Source organism: Giraffa tippelskirchi, chromosome 6 (genome assembly GCF_054371585.1).
Source record: "Giraffa tippelskirchi isolate mGirTip1 chromosome 6, T2T-mGirTip1v1.2.pri, whole genome shotgun sequence".
In the NCBI taxonomy this organism is placed as follows: Eukaryota; Metazoa; Chordata; class Mammalia; order Artiodactyla; family Giraffidae; genus Giraffa; species Giraffa tippelskirchi.
In genome coordinates, this window is record NC_137280.1 from 152,206,034 (window position 1) to 152,225,139 (window position 19,106).

Genomic DNA, 19,106 nt, shown 5'->3' on the forward strand with positions numbered 1-19,106 from the left:
TGGAACTTTGGGGGCTAGCCACTTACTCTGGGCTGAACACCTAGTTGGGCAGGAGCTCTCTAAATAAAACGTAATGGTTGACTGAAGACCTTTCCGTCATCTTTTAAAAGAAGCAGACAAGTAACCTGAGTCATGTAAATTCAGCACGCATTTTATTTTGGCTTCAAGCAGAGACAGTTTTTGCAAATATGTCAGTGGTGGGGATTGCATAATGACATCACTCATTTACCCTGCTTGTTTGTTTTTGAGCAAATCATTGTGCACTAGTGGGAAGCAGACCAGGAACGGAGCACAGGAAATACGGTTTCCACTTAATAGTCCAGAGTGTTGCCTTGGAACACTGAGACGAAAGGAGAATAAAGCCAGATTAGTGGTGGTGATTAGTGTAAAATGTAGATTTTTGGATAAAGGAAAACCGCTGTGAAGTAGCTCGGCATAGTTTCATATGACTTGAAATATTAATACTTTGTGACATACATTCTGTTCTCCAGCTGCCACCTCCACCTCTTCTGTTAACTTTTTGCCTCTGTGTTTGATCATGGTGTGAAGTTCCCTTCTCCCATCACTGCCAATCCAGGCACTGGTTCCTTAGAAAGCTACATTAGGGATCACCTTGGCAACACTTCCTGTTATATCTGGCATCTTTCTCTTTATTTCATTTAAATCATTATCATTTCCACTTAGATGTAGCTTTGAAATAAATGTACCTTATGTGTATGTTTTTATTTTTTATTAGCCTGCAAAGTACTTGTAGCCATGGACAAAATCTTTTTTCTTTTTAATTACCTGGATATCTTAGTACCATTCTCTGAAGGTTGTTATTAAATGTTGAAGTCTGCTGAATTAAATCATTGTTAAGTGTTTAAAATCTTGGTGGATGTCTATATAGTTCAGGCCTTGATGGATACTGTTTGCATTTATCTGATAGTAATTGAGAGAGAAATGCACTTCCTGGCTTCAGATATGGGCCTTTCTGTGTATTAACAGTGTAACCTTTCTGGGCTTCACTTTTTCATCTCTTAATGAGGCTAAAAGTCACATCTGTTGTATGTCTATAGGGTTGATGCAAAGATAATGGTGAAGAGACAAGACATATGCAAAGTTCTTAACAATGTGTGATATATAATAAGTGCATGATACATTCTAACTGCTGTTTATGGTTTGTACATACAAGCACAGAAAAATGAACTCTAACACAATATATGTAGTTTGCATATATAAATTATTTACTCCAGTGATTATAAAATTGACTTGTTGCAGGCATGAAAAAAATTAATGTGACATTAATTGTGACTCAGAAAGTTGAACACTGTTACTATTATTTTTTTAAAAGAAAGAACTCCTTTACTGTGTGTTGATACCTAAAATCAAATTAAGTCTACGGTAGAAAGTCGCCTGAAGATACCAGATGTTAAAAGAATTGAGTAAAAACATTCTTATGGAAATGTTTTTCGTGAGTTTGTTCACTTCTGGGCAGCCATTTTTAGTTTAGACATTCCACTGTAATGGGGGCTCCTTTAAAGACTCCTTGGTGTGAAATTTTGTGTTGGAGCAAACTTTATCATTGGAACAACCAATAATGTTGTTGCAGTTTGGAGCTATTACTGTGCGAGTGGTGGAAAAATGTTTTCATAAAATGCCCCATCGTGTTAGCAAATGAGAACTGAAGACGGCGGTGGCCCATGAGCAGGGCAGTTACCCCACTCTCTGTGCATGCTGAAATAAACAACTCCACTTTGGCAGCCTGGCCTTTATTATATCCCTGCATTCTGAAATGTATTCCATTACTGCCAACACGATACAGTGTAGTTATGCTGCAGTTAATCATGCTATCAGTCAATTTATAAAACTCAATATAATTGTATTGTGTAAAATGCCATTACAACACGAGTCATAATGAGATGTGAGGACAGATGAGTCCTCTGGGAGCCATTCCCTACTTCTAGAGTACTGGTCTTTGTCTGGATTATTTATTGGATTCTGGGGTGCCTGTGCTTATGTAGTCTATTTTCCTTTCTCTTCCAGCCTAACTTTAGAGACTGCCGGGGTGGGGAGGGCAGATGGCTTTGTCTGTAAACATTGCATACATGTTTGTGCTAGGGACTGAGCGGGAGCTGCGTTCCCCCGGGAAAGGAGGGCCGTTTTCTCAGCACACAGGTGCCTTCCGTCTGTTAAGCCCTGTGTTCCCATCACCCAAAGGAACGTCCCTTACTGAGTTTTTTTTTCTTCTTCTTTTTCTGTCTAGCTGGAGCCCCATTTTCTAAATCGTACAAAGGCTCACTATATGGTCCAATAGTAGCTTGATTCCCAGGGTCTGTAGGAAGGAGGTGAGCTCCTTCCCACCCGCAATTTCATGGCCAACTCAGAGCCTGCTTTTGGAGTCCTGAGGATCCTCCTGATCACTCCTGTAGTCTCACTGCCTCTGGAAGGGGCGGGCCAGGAGCTGTAGCCACAAGCAGTTCGGACCCCTGTTGCCAGGCCAAAGAGTTCTGAGGCCGGGGCTCAGGTCTGCTGGGGCACTTGCCTTCCCTGGGAGGCTTGTTCTTGCTGGCAGTGGCCCTGTTGTGATGAGCAGTGCTGTAGGTCCAGGTGAAAGCCTGGTACGGGCTGGAATAGGGGCTTGTCAGGGCGCTGCTCTGTTCCCCAGGCCAGCCCTGTGCAGGTCAGGTAGCCAGTCCCAGGGCTTGCGCCAGCCTGAACTCCAAGCTCCTAGCACTCTGGGCTCCTCTTTGTAGGTTGTTCCTACTTCCCAGCTAGGTTTTCCCATCCCATGGGGTGGTTCACTGGCTGGCTGGCTGGTTGGCTGGCATGCGCCTTATCCCAGTGGCTTCTAACCTCTATTCTGTGGACATCCCTTGGTATGACTCTGGGAAAGAGTGGAGTTCAAATTGTCATCCTACATTGTAAGTGCTGATTTCTTACTATATGAAGGTTCACACGGGTGAGCTATATAAGCTCAGGTAGGTGATGGCGTTATTGTAGGTAGAGGACTTTGTAAATCAGTCTAGAGCAGGAAAGTTATTCACCTCCAGGAGTGTCAAAACCTCATTTTCATTTCGTTTAACTGTAGATTTCTACCACCTCTTGTTTCTGTCAGTACCTCCTAATTTTATATGTTCACTGATAGATTATATGAACTCCTGGGACCTTAAAGCGAGGCTTCTGGAGCCTTACAGAGGTCTACACATCACCTGAGGGCTTTTTAAAATGCAGAGTGTGATCCAGCATGTCAGGGCCTAGACTGTGCATTTTTAACAAGCTCGGAAAGACCTCACTGGGGTTCTCGCACTCAATAGGCTCTTTTCCAGCTTTTTCCAGTTTTACCTCAAAGTCCCACCTCACACACCATTTTATTTTATTAATACAGCTATCTCTGGTGTGTCTGTTTGCTTTGCTATCACTGAGATGTGTATTGATACACATTTGAAGAAACTTTTCAACTATCAAATGTGTTCCTAAGATGTTATCTATGAAAACAAATAGTTGTATTTTTTCTACTTTTGTTTTTTTTAATTGAAAAAATTTTTGACACGTACATGTGCTATATTTATTTATTTATTTATTTTTGACAGCACTGGGTCTTTGTTGCTGCATGCAGGGTTTCTCTAGCTGCGGAGAGCAGTGGCCTCTCTTGTGGAGAACGGGCTCTAGGGCATGTGGGCTTAGTAGTTGCAGCTCCCTGGCTCTAGAGCATGAGCTCAGTAGTTGTGGTACATGGGCTCAGTCGCTCCATGGCATGTGGGATCTTCTCGGACCAGAAATCAAACCGATGTCCCCTGCATTGGCACGCTAAGTTGCTTCAGTCATGTCTGATTCTTTGCAACCCTATGGACCCTAGACCTCTGTCCATGGGATTTCCCAGGCAAGAATACTGGAGTGGGTTGCCATATCTTCCTCCAGCGGATCTTCCTGACTTAGGGATCTTGCCCTAGTCTCTTACATCTGCAAAGGCAGGCATATTCTTTACCACTAGCACCACCTGCGAAGACCTAAAAGACTAAGACCTACTCATTACTCCAGGGAAGCTTCCCAACCCGAGGATTGAACCCATGTCTCGGGTCTTCTGCATTGCAGATGGATTCATCAGGAGATGGATTCTTACCCACTGCACCACCAAGCAAGTCTGAGTTGCATTAATTTTTAAATATTTTCATTTTTAAATTCCATAAGCATATTTAAATTTTACAGAGCTATTTTGAGCACTGGCAGTTTACACATCAGATTTACCAGGGAAGGTGTCTTTTAAGCTGTCTAACAACTTCGATGTGAATTCTGGAAGCAGAAAGCCTTTAGATAAGTAAGTGCTGCCGTGGGTAAATTGAAAGTCTCATGGACCTTATAGACAAGGATGGGATGTCCAAGGAGAAAATTCCCATGAGGATGTTCATAATGCAGACAGTCCTCCATATGAGTACCTGCCATATCGCTTCCTAACTTCCATCACACACTCCTCCCCTAAGCCCCATCCTGGACCAGAGAGGACCCATCCTCTTTAACAGGGAGAAGAGAACTCTTTGCATGCATACATGTGCTGTACACACACACACACACACACACTCACACTCACACTCTCACTCACACACACACACATGTACACACACACACACAGAGACTGAGAGAGAGAGATTCACATTGAAGGACCAAGACCCTCAGGGAAGCCAGTACTGTTCTTGGAAGGACCTGCTTTTTAGGTCTGAACGTTCCCTTTGGTGTTGAGGCTGCAGGAGGGGTGTCTCCTGAGCCCCGCCCGGGAGCACCAATGACCCTCATGCCTGTGAGAGACATGTCACAGGGCTTCTGCAAGGTCATCCTGTGTAGTCTAGTATCTGTTCCACTTTTTTTCTGGCTAATAAAGCCAAGATTAGTAGTGTCATTTGCAGAAGAGAATAAGAATAAGAATAACAGCCCAGAGGCTTCCTTTGAAAGAGAGAAGAAACTCTTCAACAAAATGGGAAGGAATGGGTTCCAGGATAAGCTTCAGGATAAGTTATAAAGATTATCATCACATTTCAGGCTTCTTGACAGTTTTAGGGACATTTTAAAATATAGATTAAGCTTTATGGGGAAAGATACATGTCACTATTTTCAGCCTTTTTTGAAAGTTTGTTCTAAATTATCTTTCATCTCTGTCTCATTTCAAAAACAATTTGATAAGCCTGTCTTAGTCTGTTTGAATTTCTGTATCAAAATTACCACTGGGCAGTTTATGAACAACAGAACTTTACTTCTCATGGTTCCAGAGGCTAAAAAGTCCAAGATCAACAGACCAGCAGGTTCAGTGTCCAGTGAGATCCACTTCCTGGTTCATAGATGTTCATCTTCTCACTTGCTGTGTCCTCACGCGGTAAAAGGGGTGAGGGAGTGATTTGGGGTGTCTCTTATAAGACACCCATGCCATTCATAAGGCTTCGCCTTCATGACCTAATCACTTCCCAGAGACCTCATCTCTCAGTACTGTGACATTGGAGATTAGGTTTTGGCATGGATTTCGGGGGGATGTAAGCATTCAGTTTGTTGCACAGCCCACAAAGGTGCACCCACAAAGATTAAAAATAAAATATATAAGGATATGGAAAGAAAAGCTAGGAGTAGGGTCAGCATGCAAAACATTTCCTGAAAGATGCCATTCACTAATTAGAAGTGAGCTCTGGGTTTGGCTGAGAGCTCCAGGCTCCCTGAGTCAGTGATACAATGCATCGTGGCCCTAAGATTAAGGCAAAACAGTGTTCCCTGTGTTTAGACTGGAGAGAAACACCTCATAAAGGGAACACTGTATGTGTTGTGAACTATGCTTTCAGCAGCATTTCTCAAATAAATGGTCGAATGTTTTGTGGGACTATTTTTCAAAAGGTCTTTCCATATAGACTGATGGCATATGTATGCATAATTTAGTGAAGACCTTTTTACAAGGGCCCAAAATGATAAAAGTCTAAGTGTACAGCTCTCTGACTGACTCCAGGGATAAATGATCATTTCTGGAGAATGGATGGACCCATATCCATTATGCAGTCTTCCATGAGTGTTATTTTGCTCAACCGAGCTATATTTTAGAAAATATTAAGTTGAATTGCTTAAAAAGGGAAGAAAATTTGGGACTAAAGCTTTCTCTAGCAGAAAGTCATCAACTTTAATTTCAGGGAAAGTCTGTAAAAATTGGATTAAATCCAGTGGCTGCTACTGATTCCTCAGTTTCCTAATTTGTATAGTGAGAGGGTTTAAAAATGTATCACCAAGGTTCCTTTTGTCTCCAGAGTCTTCTGTATTAACCAAGGTCTTGGCAAGTAAGAGCTGATGTTTTCGAACTGGGTAATTGAGGGGCCGTCAATAAAGAGACCGTTTACCAGCAGGCCAGAGTGCGTCACCCAGGGGTAGCTGGAGCAGGGAGTCCTTGGCACTTCCTGAAGACATGAGGGGAGAAACTGGTTATAGATATTGGAGAGATTAGCTTTGGGGAACTACTTAACAAAAACTATAGAGGGATGCAACCAGTCATGGTAGAGAGGTGAGCTGGAGGGATGGCTACCTCAGCTTGAGTCCATTTCCCTTCTATCCCTGGATGGTGGCTGCCATGGGCCAAACCCAGTCAAAAGCCGGAGGATTTCTGTACCCCTCAGCCTCCAGGGGCACAGAGCAAGGTGAGGAAGAGGGGAGTTGGAGAGAAGCAAATGGAAGAGATGCAGCACTTTTCCTAACTTCGTGTTCCTAAACAAATGCTTCTGATTTTCCTCATAGTAAAGAAAATTGACCTTTACCAGTCCTGTGGCCACTGCTGAGCTTTCCAAATTTGCTGGCATATTGAGTGTAGCACGTTTTCTTTTCTTGGACTCCAAAATCACTGCAGACAGTGACTGCAGCGATGGAATTAAAAGGCACTTGCTCCTTGGGAGAAAAGCTGTGACAAACCTAGACACCGGATTAAACAGTAGAGGTATCACTTTGCTGACAAAGGTCCATATAGTCAAAGCTGTGGTTTTTCCGGTAGTCATGTACAGATGTGAGAGTTGGACCATAAAGAACACTGAAGAACTGTTGCTTTTGAATTGTGGTGATGGAGAAGACTCTTGAGAGTCCCTTGGACTGCAAGGAGATCAAACCAGTCAATCCTAAAGGAAATTAACCCTAAATATTCGTTGGAAGGACTGATGCTAAAGCTGAAGCTCCAATACTTGGGCCATCTGATGTGAAAAGCCAACTCACTGGAAAAGACCCTGATGCTGGGAAAGATTGAGGGCAAGAGGAGAAGGGGCAACATAGGATAAGATGGTTGGATGGCATCACTGACGCAGTGGACATGAGTTTGAGCAAACTCTGGGAGATGGTGAAGGACAGGGAAGCCTGGAGTGCTACAGTCTATGGGGTCACAAAGAATTGGACACAACTTAGTGACTAAACAACGAACAACAGCAAAGAAACTCTGTCTTTGTGTCGTCTCCACTAGGGACCTTATCTCTGGTTTACTGCTGTAGCTTCAGTGCTTAAACCATGAGCTGGTCTGTGATAGAGGTCAGTGAATAAAGGGCCAGTGGGCAGTGAAGGGACCTTAAGTGAGTGGCAACAATCAAATTGCAGAGCCAAGGAAATAAAACAGACATGTGAGCTGACGGTTTTGTCAGGTTTCTGAGAGTCTTTGTTGTCAAGTCCTAATGAAGCCTATGAGAATAGTTTTCAGACTGCAGGACAAAAATAAAGCCTTCATAAAATTTCATTTGCTGCTTTCACCTTTATGGCATTGCAGAAAATTCATTTTCTGATCCATAAATCTCACAGATTTGACAAGATGGCACTGTGGCCTTGCCTCTGTGACAGTCTCTATTGTGAAAAACCACTCTCTTAGCTCGTATTCCTTTCACTGACATGATAGCTTGAAGCAAAATCAGCTGTGCCACAAAAATGCTGTGATTTGAAGTCAAATATGGGAATATGCTCTTCTGAGGGAATTATAGTGGATTTTCCCCCAGCTTCTCAAACAAAAGTACATTTTTCTATGCATACATAGACACTATACATAAAATAAATTTCATCCATTTTAAGTATATAGTTCCATGAGTTTTGGCACATGTATACAATTGTGTGGGCTTCCCAGGTGACACTAGGGGTAAAGAATCCACCTGCCAATGCAGGAGACATGAGAGATGTGGATTTGATCCCTGGGTTGGGAAGATCCCCTGGAGGAGGGCATGATAGCCCACATTAGTGTTCTTGCCTGGAGAATCCCATGGACAGAGGAGCTCAGTGCTACATAGAGTCCATAGGGTCCCAAAGGGTCAGACATTACTGAAGTGACTTAGCATGTATGCATGTGTACAATTGTGTAGTCACTATCACAATCAAAATATGGAATGTTTTATCCCACAATCAAAATATGGAATATTTTATGCCACAATCAAAATATGGAATATTTTATTCCATAAACACCCTAGGAAGTTTACTTGGGTGCTTTTGTGGTAAGTCCTGGCCCGGGGCAGTTTCTTATCTGGTTTTTGTCACTGTAGCTTTGCCTATTATAAAATACTGTATGAATGGAATCACATATAGAGTATAGCATTTAAATTTTAGAACCAGCCTTTCAATTTTTACAAATAAATCTCCTGGGGTTTTATTGTATATTTGTGCTTACATGTTTATACAAGTTAATATTTATCCAAGTAGATACACATGGTTAAAATGATCCAAGGAGTATAAAAAGATTAAAATGAAAAGACAAGTCTACCGCCCACTCTCATGGCTAATCCCACTTCAAGAGCCAGCAGCATTTAATTGTGTCTGCCTTTCCTTCTCCTGGGGGTTTTAATTAATATACAAGCCACTGTTTCTTGACAGTACTTTTGAGGAGGAAGGAATTTTCCTCTACCCTTTTAGGTTCTTCTGGCTGGCCTAAAAATTAAATTCACATGAGACAGATTAATAGGAGAAAATCACACAGAAGTTTGATAACATGTATACATGGCAGAGACCCAGGAGAATTGAGTGATTCACCAAACTGGTCGAAATCCTCACCTGAAATCCCATCTTCAGCTAAAAACAAAAGAGGTTGCTGGGGGCAGTGCTTTGGAACTTGAGAGGAAGGCAGTTCACATGGAGATAGAAAAGCAAACGTTTGGTAAATCAGCGTTTACTGGACTGGACACAGAGCAGACTCTGGTCTCCAGGCCCTACTGAGATTTCCTGGCCCATATTCTTTGCAGATGTCTCTGGTCACCTCTTTTCTGGGAAGAAGTGAAAGTGAAGTCGCTCAGTCGTGTCCGACTCTTTGTGACCCTATGGACTATAGCCTGCCAGGCTCCTCTGTCCATGGGATTTCCCAGGCAAGAATACTGGAGTGGGTTGCCACGTTCCCCTCCAGAGGACCTTCCTGACCCAGGGATTGAACCCACATCTCCTGTGATTTCTTCATTGCAGGCAGATTCTTTACCTACTGAGCCACTGGGGAAGCCCAGTGGGAAGAAGTTGTTCTATTTAAATACTTTTAAGCAGTGAGGGAGAAGGTCAGGAGTTTTTTTCCTGAGCCTTTTGGGCCATGATTGCTTTCACCTGGAAATAATCTGCATGCCAGACATTTGGGGGTGAGCTGTTTTGCTTCCCTGCGTTTTCCATTGACACTGTGCAGTGAGAGGTGATGATCTTGCTCATTACTTCTTCCACTCTTCCATCTCCTCTCTCCTCCTCCCAATAGGTATTAGTCGAATCACTATTCTTATTGCCTCTGTTGCTTACCTTTGAATCTTAAGTGCTTATTCTTGAGTTTATGCCTTAAACTAGCACTTTGAAGATGAAAGTGTTAATAATTACAATTCTTGAACTCGGTAGACTGTCCTTTATGCAAAATGCCTGCAAAAATTACAAATTTCAGGGAAGGGGATCAGGCATGAGCAGTTAAGTTACTTTGCCTTTTGTAGTTCATGAGCGTGATGCCTGGGTGTTCACACTGCTGGGTGACATGTGCCTCTCTGCAAACCTTGTTACGACACCAGCACATTACCCATCTGACTTTAAAAAAAAATTACTTTGCCATAGTGTGTGTGTGTGTGTGTGTGTGTGTGTGTGTGTGTGTATGCACATGTGTGTTTTGATATGGTTCACTCTTGTTTCAGTCATATGTTACAAAATAGCTAAATTAGACATTTGATGTTAACAATGTAATTTGTGTTATCTTAAAGTTCAAAAGGAAACTGCAGGAGACTTAGGAAAAAGCTCTGTTTGTTTCACTTCTTTGGTGTACACGAGTTCAGTAAAGTGAACTAAGAAGGAGCTTTCCTCTTTCTAGCAAGAACATGAAATTTAACGTGAGGCACATGATAAAAATGAGCTAACAAAGATTTTACAGCTAAAGACTCCCCTTATATTGGCAGTTATTCGAGTTACAGCATTCTTAGCCAGTGTTACAGAAAACCTATCCGAGTAATATTTTTCACACTTTCTTTGTCATGCTACAAGCAATCATCTTTGAGATGGTAAAAGGAGATTCTGACCATTTTCCTCAATTATGAGGAGCTGCAGACAGGGTGGTTTACTAATTTACTTTCTCAAAGTCTCCTTTGGAATCTGTCAGATTTGACTTCATCATCTGGCATCTGGCATCTGGCATCCCGTTTGTGGATCAGACTTCTCCTTGGCCTCTGCAACTAGAATGGCTTCACCAAGCAGAGGGGTCTTTTCTGTGCTCATACTGCGCTGTTTTGTGCTTAGTCACTCAGTCGTGTCTGACTCTTTGCGACCCCATGGACTATAGCCCGCCAGGCTCCTCTGTCCATGGAGGTTCTCCAGGCAAGAATACTGGAGGTGGCTGCCATGCCCTCCTCCAGAGGATCTTCCCAACCCAGGGATCGAACCCAGGTCTCCCACACTGCAGGCGGATTCTTTACCGTCTGAGCCACCAGGGAAGCCCCTCAAGGATACTGCTGCTGCTGCTGCTAAGTCGCTTCAGTCGTGTCCGACTCTGTGCGACCCCATAAACGGAAGCCCACCAGGCTCTGCTGTCCCTGGGATTCTCCAGGCAAGAATACTGGAGTGGGTTGCCATTTCCTTCTCCAGTGCATGAAAGAGAAAAGTGAAAGGGAAATCGCTCCATCGTGTCCGACTCTTAGCGACCCCATGGACTGTAGCCTACCAGGCTCCTCATTGAAGGCAGGAGTGAAGAGACTTCATACAAAGACAAACCTCTCTTACAGCAACTGCAATCTCAAGAAATTTGTTTAACAACAGCAAAACAACAAAATATAATCTCAGGCCCAGATAACCATTTTTCTTTCTTAGTGTGTTTATCACGGGAAGATGGCTAAAGCGGGAATTCTGAAATATTGAAACAGCAATAACCTCGCGTATCATGGAACTCATTTTTTTTGTCATAAAATGAAAAAATTTCTATAGTTCATACAAAAGTGAGGGCTTCCTGGTGACGCAGTGGTAAAGAATCTGCCTGCCAATGCAGGAGACTTGGGTTCAATCTCTGGCTTGGGACAATCCCCAGGAAAAGGAAACGGCAATCCACTCCAGTATTCTTGCCTGGGAAATCCCATGGACAGAGGAGCCTGGAGGGCTACAGTCCATGGGTTCATAACAGTAGTCACACATGACTTAGTGACTCAGTTCTATTCAGTCGCTCAGTTGTGTCTGACTCTTTGCAACCCCATGAACTGCAGCACGCCAGGCTTCCCTGTCCATCACCAACTCCTGGAGCCTACTCAAACTCATGTCCATTGAGTCGGTGATGGCATCCAACCATCTCATCCTATGTTGCCCCCTTCTCTTCCCACCTTCAATCTTTCCCTGCATCAGGGTCTTTTCCAGTGAGTTGGTTCTTCACATCAGGTGGCCAGCAAATTGGAGTTTCAGCTTCTCCATCAGTCCTTCCAATGAATATTCAGGACCGATCTCCTTTAGGATGGACTGGTTGGATCTCCTTGCAGTCCAAGGGACTCTCAAGAGTCTTCTCCAGCGCCACAATTCAAAAGCATCAATTCTTCAGTGCTCTTTATAGTCCAGCTCTCACATCCATACATGACTACCAGAAAAACCATAGCTTTGACTAGATGGACCTTTGTTGGCAAAGTAATGTCTGCTTTTTAATATGCTGTCTAGGTTGGTCATAGCTTTTCTTCCAAGGAGCAAGCGTCTTTTAATTTCATGGCTGCAGTCACCATCTGCAGTGATTTTGGAGCCCAGAAAAATGAAGTCAGTCACTGTTTCCCCATCTATCTGCCATGAAGTGATGGGACCGGATGCCATGATCTTAGTTTTCTGAATGTTGAGTTTTAAGCCAACTTTTTCACTCTCCTTTTTCATTTTCTTCAAGAGGCTCTTTAGTGCTTCTTCACTTTCTGCCATAACGTTGGTGTCATCTGCGTATCTGAGGTTATTGACATTTTTTTCCTGGCAATCTTGAGTCCAGCTTGTCTTCATCCAGGCTGACATTTTGCATGACGTGTTCTGCATATAAGTTAAATAAGCATGGTGACAATATACAGCCTTGACGTACTCCTTTCCTGATTTGGAACCAGTTAAACAATAGCATATGAAAGTGAAACCCAAAATGTAGAAGAAAATTGGTCAGTATTTCCCTTTAAAATCATCAAAGCTTTGACCTCTCCATTGAGGACAGCTGCATCTTTAAAACAGGCAGATGACAGTGGGTACACAGCATGTGAACTGGTGCTGACAGAGAGTTTTGAGTAACTGGAATGAGAAGACATTATGTTTGCTCAGTTATTTCTTCCAGAAGCTGAAATGCCCAGGGGAAGATGCTCACATGCTGGGCAAGCAAGGCCTGAGGTGACCTTTCTACAGTGGTTACCATATTCCAATTTCATAGCAGTTATTGATATTTGTAAATTTATATTTTTTATTTAATCAGCTTTCATCAGTACCTCTTGAGTCTCTGTTTTCTGCCCTTCCTTCTTCTCTCCTTGCCCCATCTTTACTGTGAAAGTCATTATAGATGAAACTATGGGGCTTCCGTGGTGGCTCAGTGGTAAAGAATCTGCCTGCCAAGCCGGAGACGTGGGTTCAATTCCTGGGTCAGGAAGATCCCCTGGAGAAAGAAATGGCAACCCACTCCAGTGTTCTTGCCTGGGAAATCCCATGGACAGAGGAGCCTGGTGAGCTATATAGTCCAGAGGGTCACAGAGTCGGACACGACTCAGTGACTGAGCAGCAGCACATACATTCCGAAATTTAAATCGTCACCTGCTTTATATATAAGTTGATTTTTGAAAGACAAAAGCTGAAAATAGGTTTTACTGCAGTATACAGAGCTATACTATGATTAGATTTCTTTCTCTCTGGTACCAGGACCACAACTTCTTTTCTTCAAGAAATGTTAAATTCTCTTTCCAATATACTCAGCACATTTGGCCACATTTTAGTGGGTTTCCTTTTTGCACCATAACTTTCTTTTGCATGTTCCCTTCCCTGGAGTTCTGTATTGCTTTTTGTTTTTAATGCATTAAGAAATGCACAGAGTACCTTCTATTATCCCCCTTGTACACCCACTCTCCACTCGTTTTTACCCTGTACTCTCTGCCTGTATGCATTGAGTCAACAGAGTACCATGCCTGGTGGCTTCTAGTTGGGTTCAGCCAGTAAGGAGCCCAACAGGAGATGAGCATATGAATAAAGAACCCTGCCTGCCATTTCAGTAAACAGTGATTGTTGACCACCATCAAACCATCAGCCACTGCAGCTGCCCCCGATGGTGACCCTGAGAGGAATTCAGGATGGTGGAAAACAGGATACTGGTCCTACATAGTTAAGATGCATATAAAAGGAATAATTTTTTATAAACCTAGACTCTTATATCTTCCTGTGTATAGGAAAACACTAAAATCATTAATTGAGATATCTGTTTTTTTGTAATAATCTTTTGATGTTTGACTGCATTTTTTTCAGCAAAAACTTGTATATATCCTGGTTCCTCCCTTACCTCTTTGGAACCATTCCTTAGAACTATCTGAGAGGCTGTCTCCCAGGCTGTTGTCCTCAGTAAGTTCCTTGAATAAAGCATGCATGCCAAGTCACTTCAGTCGTGTCTGACTCTGTGATGCTACAGACTGTACCCCATCAGCTCCTCTGTGCATGGGATTTCCCAGGCACAGATACTGGAGTGGGTTGCCATTTCATCTTCTTTTGACCCAGAGATGGTACCTGTGTCTTTTATGTCTCCTGCATTGGCAGGTGGGTTATTTACCACTAGTGCCACCTGGGACATCTTGAATAAAGCATAACTCTCAACTTTTAGGTTGTGCGTTGTTTGTTTTCAGTCAACAGGCAGGAGAGGGGAGAATTAAGTCAGCATAGTCATTCTGTGGGCTCCCTGTCTGTGAGCTTGCCTCAGTCTACTAAAGGTCACTTTTCCTTTTAAGGTTAGCATCCTTGCAGACTCCCTAGTTTTTTGATTTGGGTAAATACTAACTCCTTCTGTCTCTTTGGGCTTGGAGAGGGGTGATAGTCTCACTAGTGCTAGCACCCCAGTTATTGCACTCTTTCCCTCAGTTTTGTAAATGTACCCCAAGTGTCCTGATCTGAGACTGCCACTGGTTTCCTGTTGGGATCTTAACTGGTGCAGTGAACTCTTCCTAGTAAAAGCTGAAGTGTCAAGGGCATATCTGACTTGACTGAATGCTGGTTTGTCAGAGCCACGCAGACAGCTCTGATGGCATGAGCCTGGTGTTTGAATACAGCAAGTTTCATACAGTGCATTGTCTTGGTGATGTTCTGTGCTCATCTGCTGGCTATGACTGAACAAAGAAAGGCTTTGTTCATTTTGTGTTTCTTCAACATGGTACACAAAACACAAATAACTACAACCAGTGGTGTTGTTGGCCAGCTGAATTCAAACAGAGCTGCACCCCTGACACCCTATCACTTTGGCCAAGACCAAGAAGACCATAGATGAAGCCATGGCAACACTCGTAACTGGCCGTCAGGGGCTTGCTGCTGCCTCTTGCAGCGTCTGTAACTGTGGAGCTAGAAGCTTCAAAAATGAGATCAACATATTCACGCTACTGTGCAGTAAGTCTTCTACATACAAATGAGTTCTGTCCTGAGAGCATGTTCGTAAGCTCCATTTGTTTCTAAGTCCAACAAAGTTAGGTTAGGTGCCCAGCTAACACAATTGGCTATATAGCACTGTACTGTAATATATTTATCACCCTTTTCACACAAATAGTACATGAAAACAAACATAAAGATTAAACATTTTTTAATCTTACAGTCGGAGAAGGCAATGGCACCCCACTCCAGTACGCTTGCCTGGAAAATCCCATGGACGGAGGAGCCTGGTGGGCTGCAGTCCATGGGGTCGCGAAGAGTCGGACACGACTGAGCGACTTCACTTTCACTTTTCGCTTTCAAGCACTGGAGAAGGAAATGGCAACCCACTCCAGTGTTCCTGCCTGGAGAATCCCAGGGACGGCGGAGCCTGGTGGGCTGCCGTCTATGGGGTCGCACAGAATCGGACGCGACTGAAGCGACTTAGCAGCAGCAGCAGCAGCAATCTTACAGTACCTTGAAAAATACAGTAATACAGTACAACAGGTAGCACTTCTTAGTAGTACCAGCTGCATCATTGCTGCTTTTATGTTTGCTTCTGGACATCCTAAGCTTGAAATAAAGATACTGAAATAAAGTACTGAAAGATACTGTTGTACTCTATATAATATGTATTCTTCAATCAGTTAAGTCGTGTCTGACTCTTTTGTGACCCCATGGACTGTAACCCACCAGGCTCCTCTGTCCATGAGTTTTCCCAGGCAAGAAGACTGGAGTGGGTTGCCATTTACTTCTCCAGGAGATCTTCCTGATTCAGGGATTGAACCTGAGTCTCTTACATCTTCCGCACTGGCAGGTGGATTCTTTACCATTGAGCCACCAGGAAAGCACTCTGTATACTGCTGTAAAATAAAGTACACAAAAGCAAAACCACTTGTAGAGGATGCACACACATGATGACATACACTAGACATGTGAACTAACGTACGTGATTAGACATGCGAACACATGTTTATGTCTTTGAAAGTTTGCAATTTGAAGGTTTGTGTGTAGAGGAATTACTATATATAAAATAGATAACTAACTAGGACCTACTATGTAGTACAGGGAACTATACTCAAAATTTTGTAATAACCTAAAAGTGAAAAGAATATGCTTGAGTCACTGTGCTATACACCTGAGACTAAGATGACATTGTAAGTCAACTATAGTCTAATAACAGAAAATGAGAACCTGTAAGTGGTGAGGAAGGTGACTTGTTGCATGGCTGAGTTATGCACCAGTGAGTGCTATCACAGTTATTTTGTATTTTTCTTATTTTGTATTTAAATAGATTGGACATATTACCGAACTCAACGCTGCATGCAGCCTTAATTAAGAAGCACTGTTCTAAAGAGACTGAGATGATATATATGATCCAACAAGCTGTTTTTCTTTCTCTGTTCTGATGTCTTCACTCCTGGGAAATACAATTGTTAACCCAGTCAATAGCCTTCTAGCAGCAGTCTTTTCTATTAGGCTTATGAATGAAACTGGTCTTTGGTACACAGGTCTTCTCTAGGATGCTTGTAATCAAGGGTAAGGTCCTCGGAGCTAATGAGGGCTTGGAATGGGGACTTACCAGCCTTCATTGGGCTTCTCTGCTGTGTCAGTTTGGATTCACTGGAGGAGCCCACAGATTTCAGATGCGCTGCTTGGCCCCCCTGCAGAATGTGTCCCTGCAGTCTTGTTGGTTTTATTCTCTTGACACACGAACATCTCAGTTTTCACTGCCAGTTTAGGGCCCTCTGACTTAGTCAATGTGGGCCGCTATATCAAAATACCACAGACTGAGTGGGTTGTAAACAACAGAAATTTATTTCTCACAGTTCCGGAGGAACTGGGAAGTCCAAGATCAAGGCACCAGCAGACTGGGTGTCTAGGTGAGAGCCTGCTTCTTGATTTATAGAAGGCCGTCTTCCTACTGTCCTCACATGGCCGAAAGAGTGAAGGACCTCTCTGGGGTCTCTTTTCTGGGGAGTCTCTTTTTGTAAGAGCACTAATGCCATTCACAAGGACTCCGCTCCGTGCCCTAATCACCTCCCAAAGGCCCTGCTTCCTAATTCCTGCTCATTGGCCATTAGGACTCAACATACGAATTTTGGGGAACACAAACATCTAGTCTATTTTCATCCTCCAACCTCATTCCTTATGACCATGAAGATGCTCTCTGGTACTCTGAGAGCCAAGGATTCTCTGCTTCTTGAGCACAGGTACTTCTTCTCGGCAATTAAAGAATATGATGTGAACGTTTGATGACCAAAGGGCTTTCACAGATGTACACATGAACTGTTCTCCCCTTTTGAAAAACCTGAGCAGCTACCTCATGAAACCTATTTTTACCCTGATTTGTATTTACTTGTTTTCTTGCATCTGTTTTGCTGTAGGATTGTAACTTCCTCGAGGGCTGAGAAAAAGAGTTTCTGATCTTGATAGACAGCGTCCAGCATGATTTTGGCCACATGACGGACACTGAGAAACTTGTGTTAGATTGAACGGGAATCTGGGCTTCCCCTCATCTGCTGGTTTGAGCAAGGTCTTGTCTTCTGTGTCCTCTTGAATTGTAACAGAATTGGTGGTCTCTAAGGCAATGGCACCCCACTCCAGTACTCTTGCCTGGAAAATCCCATGGATGGAGGAGCCTGGTGGGCTACAGTCCATGGGGTCGCTAAGAGTCGGACACGACGGAGCGACTTCCCTTTCACTTTTCCCTTTCATGCACTGGAGAAGGAAATGGCAACCCACTCCAGTATTCTTGCCTGGAGAATCCCAGGGACGGTGGAGCCTGGTGGGCTGCCGTCTATGGGGTCACACAGAGTCAGACACGACTGAAGCTACTTAGCAGCAGCAGCAGCAGCAGCAAGGATTGGGGGAAAAGTGTTCGGTCATTTCGTTTGATTGGGTTCATCTGTTCAGTCTTATCTATAAAGACACATCTCTATGTGGAATTCGAGGAGGGCATGGCAACCGCTCCATTATTCTTTCCTGGAGAATCCCCACAGACAGAGGAGCCAGGCGGGCTACAGTCCATGGGGTTGCAAGGAGGCGGACACAACTGAGCCACTAAGCACATATGTGGAATTAGGTATTCGTTACCTCTGTAGCTTTCAGCAAATGGCTTTGCATCAGTAGTCCAGTTGCAAACTATTATATATATATATATCCAGTGTATGTTTTCCAAAAAGAGTATCAACCAATTTTTCCTTCTAGTTTTTGCTTTGTTGGAGGAAGTAAAAGTGGCATATTTAGCATTTAACAACTATTCCTATTTATAGAGGGAGTAGTTATCAAATTTGTCAGCTTTATTTGCAGGGCTTTATTTTTCTCTGCAATACATCTAATTATTTATTTGCTTTTCTTTCCTGCATTTATATTCTGGATACTGGATTTAGTATTATGTTTTGAGCCAAGTATTTACTAACATAGCTAGATGGATATTGAAATGCCATTCATTTACTACCTGTTTTAAATGATCAATTATGGGAAAAAAGGTATAATGGAGGACTATTAAGGAGCATCTGGACAGTATCTTATGGTGACCTATCCATTCAGCCCAAGAGGTAAGAAGTCTGCTTATAACACAGGAGACATAAGAGATGTGGGTTCGATCTCTAGGTCGGGAAGATCCCCTGGAAAAGAAGATGGCAACCCACTCTAATATTCTTGCTTGGAAAATCCTGTGGACAGAGGAGCCTGATAGGCTACAGTCTACAGGATTGCAAAGAGTTGGACACAACTGAGCACACACATGCACAACATCTATTCTTAATTTTTCCTGTGACTCAGAGGATGCAGTTTTGTCATTGTAAACAAGTAATTATATGATATTAAAATGAAGGGACTGTTATTACTACTGGATAAATTTGCATCTTTGGAAGAGGTAAAAAATTAAAAAAATCTTAGTGTACCTTTACTTAGTAACAGCCTAGATTTTTAAATGTATTAGTTCTTGTGGAATATCAAGATCATGTAAATAAGAGTATTTATTATGTAGACCTGGAAATTTTGTAATTAAGCTATCTTTTTCCAAGATTTTGCAAGATGTTATCTCACTAGATAGTGAAATGGAATATTTGATAATA

At 42.9% G+C, this 19,106-nt stretch overlaps 1 protein-coding gene and 1 non-coding gene across 9 annotated transcripts in view; both read left to right on the plus strand.

The window, feature by feature from the left end:
* RASGRF2 (Ras protein specific guanine nucleotide releasing factor 2) overlaps positions 1-19,106 on the plus strand; it is a 240,322-nt gene that overhangs the window by 26,585 nt on the left and 194,631 nt on the right. The window lies entirely within an intron of this gene.
* Positions 9,885-9,989, plus strand: LOC145511853 (small nucleolar RNA U13). Its single transcript, XR_014058225.1, has one exon. It is a non-coding gene; the product is annotated as a small nucleolar RNA U13 (small nucleolar RNA).